The sequence below is a fragment of the Pygocentrus nattereri genome, chromosome 16 (genome assembly GCF_015220715.1).
Source record: "Pygocentrus nattereri isolate fPygNat1 chromosome 16, fPygNat1.pri, whole genome shotgun sequence".
In the NCBI taxonomy this organism is placed as follows: Eukaryota; Metazoa; Chordata; class Actinopteri; order Characiformes; family Serrasalmidae; genus Pygocentrus; species Pygocentrus nattereri.
Genome location: NC_051226.1, coordinates 968,638 through 974,637, shown reverse-complemented (window position 1 = coordinate 974,637; position 6,000 = coordinate 968,638). Strand labels below are relative to the sequence as shown.

At 42.4% G+C, this 6,000-nt stretch overlaps 1 protein-coding gene across 4 annotated transcripts in view; it reads left to right on the top strand.

Moving 5' to 3' along the window:
- The window catches only part of arhgap24 (Rho GTPase activating protein 24), a 255,642-nt gene that overhangs the window by 63,364 nt on the left and 186,278 nt on the right, over window positions 1–6,000 (top strand). The window contains exon 1 of one of the 4 annotated variants that reach the window (XM_037545998.1): window positions 5,891–5,973. The exons of the other annotated variants lie outside the window; for them this stretch is intronic. The gene's annotated coding sequence lies outside the window, so the exon portion shown is untranslated. Of the gene's footprint in view, window positions 1–5,890; window positions 5,974–6,000 lie in introns of those variants that run through there. 4 annotated transcript variants of the gene reach the window in all.

The window sequence follows — 6,000 nt, the reverse complement described above, 5'->3', positions numbered from 1 at the left end:
TGGCCAGTTAGTGGAAGCAGAAGGTGGGTGTTTCTAATAAAGTGGCCAGATAGTGGAAGCACAAGGTAGGTGTTTCTAATAAAGTGGCCAGGAGTGGAAGCACAAGGTGGGTGTTTCTAATAAAGTGGCCAGTTAGTGGAAACACAAGGTGGGTGTTTCTAATAAAGTGGCCAGTGAGTGGAAGCACAAGGTGGGTGTTTCTAATAAAGTGGCCAGTTAGTGGAAACACAAGGTGGGTGTTTCTAATAAAGTGGCCAGTGAGTGGAAGCACAAGGTGGGTGTTTCTAATAAAGTGGCCAGTGAGTGGAAGCACAAGGTGGGTGTTTCTAATAAAGTGGCCAGTGAGTGGAAGCACAAGGTGGGTGTTTCTAATAAAGTGACCAGTGAGTGGAAGCACAAGGTGGGTGTTTCTAATAAAGTGGCCAGTGAGTGGAAGCACAAGGTGGGTGTTTCTGATAAAGTGGCCAGTTAGTGGAAGCACAAGGTGGGTGTTTCTAATAAAGTGGCCGGTTAGTGGAAGCACAAGGTGGGTGTTTCTAATAAAGTGGCCAGTGAGTGGAAGCACAAGGTGGGTGTTTCTAATAAAGTGGCCAGTGAGTGGAAGCACAAGGTGGGTGTTTCTAATAAAGTGGCCAGTTAGTGGAAGCACAAGGTGGGTGTTTCTAATAAAGTGGCCAGTGAGTGGAAGCACAAGGTGGGTGTTTCTAATAAAGTGGCCAGTGAGTGGAAGCACAAGGTGGGTGTTTCTAATAAAGTGGCCAGTTGGTGGAGGCACAAGGTAGGTGTTTCTAATAAAGTGGCCAGTGAGTGGAAGCACAAGGTGGGTGTTTCTAATAAAGTGGCCAGTTAGTGGAAGCACAAGGTGGGTGTTTCTAATAAAGTGGCCAGTTAGTGGAAGTACAAGGTGGGTGTTTCTAATAAAGTGGCCAGTTAGTGGAAGCACAAGGTGGGTGTTTCTAATAAAGTGGCCAGTGAGTGGAAGCACAAGGTGGGTGTTTCTAATAAAGTGGCCAGATAGTGGAAGCACAAGGTGGGTGTTTCTAATAAAGTGGCCAGATAGTGGAAGCACAAGGTGGGTGTTTCTAATAAAGTGGCCAGATAGTGGAAGCACAAGGTGGGTGTTTCTAATAAAGTGGCCAGATAGTGGAACAATTTCCACATTAATAAAATATAACACATTAACACGGTTGCTATGGACAGTAAATAAACTGTAGGCCAAAACTGCATTAATGTAATAGATTTTACTCGCGTGGAATCAAGAAAATGAAATGCAGTCCAGTGTAATCAATCACGGGGGGAAGACTAGGACCCCCTGGATAAAAACCCAGGAAAATGTGATGGGATCACAGCGACACTCTGCCTCAGCTGCAGGCTGTTCGTGGAGAACAGGGCCGTGGAGAACTGCACTGAGGCTGCCAACTCACTCCCAGCTTTAAGCCCCAGAATCCCATTGATCTCGGCATGATTTGGGATGGGGAGTCTGGATCAGCAGAGGGACAGACGATAAGGGCATTAGATGTTCCCTTCCTGAGATACCATGAGGAATCTGCTCAGGACGTTTCTCAGGTGCTGGATGGTGGAAAAAGCTCCTGGATGCTAGCCTACTTCTGTCTTGTCTCATGGTCTGTGAGTCCTTTAAACATCAAAACTGTACAAACATGGTTAAGTAGTATCTCAGCAACCGTGTAGTTCTAACTCTGTAGCATCAGCATTTCAGTTTTTAGTACTGAAAATCCATACTCAAGTACAAGTACTGTTACTGTAGTGATAATTTACTGAAGTACAAGTAAAAGTATTAGTAAATAAAAATACTCAAGTAAGAGTAAGCAAGTAATTCATTAAAAAACTACTTGGGTACTGAGATACTCAGTTACTGTTTTGTATTTCCGCTGTCACACCCTGAAAATGATTCTGAGCTACATCGCTGGAAATCTGTACAGAAGAGCAGTAAAGCCCAAGCTCTGAGAGCGGAGACTGATCACAGTTGGCTCTGCTGGGGCACATCTACACACCTTTCTGTGAGCTGAGTGAGGAACGAGGTTTACATTAAACTGCATGTGTTTCATGATTAGATGATTATATAACGTCCTAGTTTATCTGTTTCCAGGAAAGGGTTTTAGAATCCCCGAAAGACGTGCAGAGGACATTACCGTTTAATTAAGTCCATTTAATAGAAAAAAAACTGAGTCAGAATCATGAGTAGACTGCTTAATTAATAGTGTAATTTTAGTGAGAGTCCAGCTGCCCACCAGCTCCCTGGACTCTAGCTCACGTTAATAGGTATGAACCTACAGACAGTAAACACATCCACAGCCTTCACACTGTGTATTTTCACTATCAGTTCAGAACGTTTACACCATTAAAATCAGCAGCTACATCAGTAATTTAGCCAGCTTTTGTTTTTTACTGTGGTATACACTCACCGGACACTTTATTAAGTACACCTTGCTAGTAAAAGGCTGGACCCCCTTTTGCCTTCAGACCTGTCTTAATTCTTCATGTCAGACTTTCAACAAGGTGTTGGAAACGTTCCTCAGAGATTCTGGTTGGTTATTTGAGTTCCTGCTGCCTTTCTATCATCTGGAACCAGTCTGCCCGTTCTCCTCTGACCTCTCACATCAACAAGGCATTTTCGTCCACACAACTGACCGCTCACTGGATATTTCCTCTTTTTCTGACCGTTCTCTGTAAACCCTAGAGATGGTTGAGCGTGAAAATCCCAGCAGATCAGCAGTTTCTGAAATACTCAGACCAGCCCGTCTGGCACCAACAACCACGCCACGTTCAAAGCCCCTTAAATCCCCTTTCTTCCCCGTTCTGATGCTCGGTCTGCACTTCAGCAAGTCGTCTTGACCACCTCTACATGCCTAAATGCAGTGAGCTGCGGCCGTGTGATTGGCTGATTAGCTGTTTGTGTTAACAAGCAATGGAACCTAATGGTACCTAATAAAGTGACCGCTGAGTGTATAATAATCATGTATATGACTTCATACAGAATCTGACATTAATACAGCTACACAGTCTCAGTTAAAGACAAACACCAAGGCAGAGGAAGAGAGAGAGAGAGAGAGAGAGAGAGAGAGACAGAGAGAAAGAGAGAGAGGAAGAGAGAGAGAGAGAGAGAGGAAGAGAGAGAGAGAGAGAGGAAGAGAGAGAGAGAGAGAGGAAGAGAGAGGGAGAGAGAGGAAGAGAGAGGGAGAGAGAGAGACAGAGAGAAAGAGAGAGAGAGGGGAAGAGAGACAGACAGAGAGAGAGACAGAGAGACAGACAGAGAGAGAGAGAGAGAGAGAGAGAGAGGGAGAGAGAGAGAGAGACAGACAGAGAGAGAGAGAGAGAGAGAGAGAGAGAGAGCGCGAGAGAGAGAGCGAGGGCGGGGTTTGTGCAGAGTTTATGAAGAACCTGTATTAGACCAGATTTCTATCGCAGCCATGGCTGTGAAATCCTCACCTCTTTATGGTCCTATCAGTGGCCGTCATTAACTGGCTGGTGTCAGTCATGGATCCTAATCTCGTCCTTGTTTTACAAAGTGGGAAAACAAGCTGGGAACGGACTGTAAATTGTCCCACAGTGATTTGTGTTAAGTATAACTGTGAACATCGGACCTCGTTCACCAACCATGTTTAATAAGAATTTTCTTCTTAAAACACTTTTTCCTGACATTTCAGGATAAAGCTCACTCTACTGAGAGGGTCTTTTGGGTTTTACGATGTCATGTGCAGATGATGTGATGGGACGGGACAGATATTAGAACAAAGCTTTATCCGTTTCTTATTGAGGCAGACCTTTAACACAAACATTCTTTATTGTTGATGTTGATGCTTCCAGCTGGAGCTCAGTCCCTGAGCCAATCCCAAGGTTTCATGGTTTTTCCTGCTCTTGGAAGCATCTCAGAAGCTGTGTAGACAGCATGATCTTAGCACTGGCTTTGCTGCGTTAGCGTTTCAGTTCTTCAGCAGCAGCTCTGTGGGTATGAAATCTTTGGGTTAGATGGTGGGCAAAATCTGTTCTATTTACAAGAACTGCTGGATTGGCTATTAGTGTGAAACTTTGTTCAAAGAATCTCTGGAGTTAAATGGTGGAATCAAATCAACTCTCTGCAGAGGATCTTAGATGGTAGGTCAATATTTGTGCCCTCTAGAGGAATGTCTGGTTTAAATTGTAGAACCAAGCTTGCTCTATTTTGAGGAATATCGGGTTTAGATTGTCATTTGACGGATCTCCTTGGGGTTAGAAGGAAGAATCCTTCTCTTTGGAGGATCTTTTAGGTTGGATTTTAAGACAAACTTGCTCTATTTGAAGAATCCCTTTTGGTTAAGACAACTTTTTCTAGCTAAGTGAAACATTTGGTTTAGATGGTAGACCAAAGCTTGCTCTCTCAAGAGGATCTTTTGGGTTAGATGGTAAGACAAAGACCATCCTGTCTAGATCACTTGTGACTGTTGGGCTGACCTTGCTGTATATAAATGATCTCTTTGGGGTTAGATGGGTCAACATTCCTCCATTTACTGGAACATGTTGGTTACATGGTAGGACAAAAGTATTCTATTGGGGGGGGGACTTTTGTGTTAGATAGTAGGACCAAACTTGTTCTATATGGATAAATATCTGCTCTAGATTGTTGTTTGAAGGATCTCTTTGGGGTTAGATGGTAGAACAAAACCCACTCTTTTTTTCAAGGATCCTAAGACCAAATTTGTTCTATTTCGAAGAGCTATTGCTTTACACAGTAAGACAAAAGTTCCTTTATTCAAACAATCATTTTGGGTTTGATAGTGTGACAAAACTTTCTCTATTTTGAGGAATGCTCAGTTTGGATTATAGGACAAAAGTTGCTCTCAGAGGATCTTTTAGGAAAGATGGTAGCACAACCCTTCTTCTATTGAAATGGTCCCATTAGGGTTAAATAGTAAGACAAAATTTGTCATATACAGATGATGTTTTGGCTTAGATATTATAGATACATTATTTATTTATATATATATATATATAGATAGATAGATAGATAGATAGATATATATAAATAGATTACTCAGGCATACCTTTAACACAAGCATTGTTTATTGTTATTGTTCCCAGCTGGGGCACAATCCCAGAGTCCCTCTATACTGCACAATTGAATGGTTCTTAGCACTGACTTTGCTGCACTAGCATTTCAGTTCTTCAGCAGCAGCTCTGTGGGTATGAAATCCTCATTTTCTTATGGTTAGATTGTGTTTTGGGTTAGATGGTAGAACAAAATCGATTCTATTTAGAAGAACTACTGATTTAGATTGTTGGACCAAAGGTGCCCTGTTCAGAGAATCTCTGGAGTTAGATGATAGAACAAACCTACTCAAGGTTTCTAGTCAAGATAGTAGGTGAAAAATTGTGCCTTCTAGAGGAACATCTGGTTTAGACTGTAGAACCAAGCTTGCTCTATTTGAAGGATCTTTTAAGTAGGACTAAAAATTTGCTCTCTTAAGAGGATCTTTTGGGCACGATGGTTTGACGAAACTCATCCTATCTAGATGACTTTCCAATTTAGATGGTTGGCCTGAACTTGTAGTGTATGAATGATCTCTTTGGGGTTAGATGGACCAACGTTCCTCTATTTTTAGTAGAACTTCTTGGTTATATGGTAGGACAAAAGCTGTTCAATTTGGGGGGAACTCTGTTAGATAGTAGGACCAAACTTGTTCTGTATGGATAAATATCTGCTTTAAATTCTTATTTGAAGGATCTCTTTGGGGTTAGATGGTAGAACAAAACCTGCTCTCTTTGGAGGATTTTTTTGGGTTAGATCGCGTGCCAGGCTACAGTCCTTGAAGGCTGAAACACCGCATACTTCACCACACTGGCTCATTACACACACCTGATTCAGCTCATCAACCAATTAGCAAGGCTTTCATGAACTGAGTGGTAGATGAGGGTAAACGCTGATCTCTGCAGCACTTTGGCCTGGAAGTTCTCCAGTTTGCATGCCTGGGTTAGTTGGTAAGACAAAATTTGTTCTATTTAGAA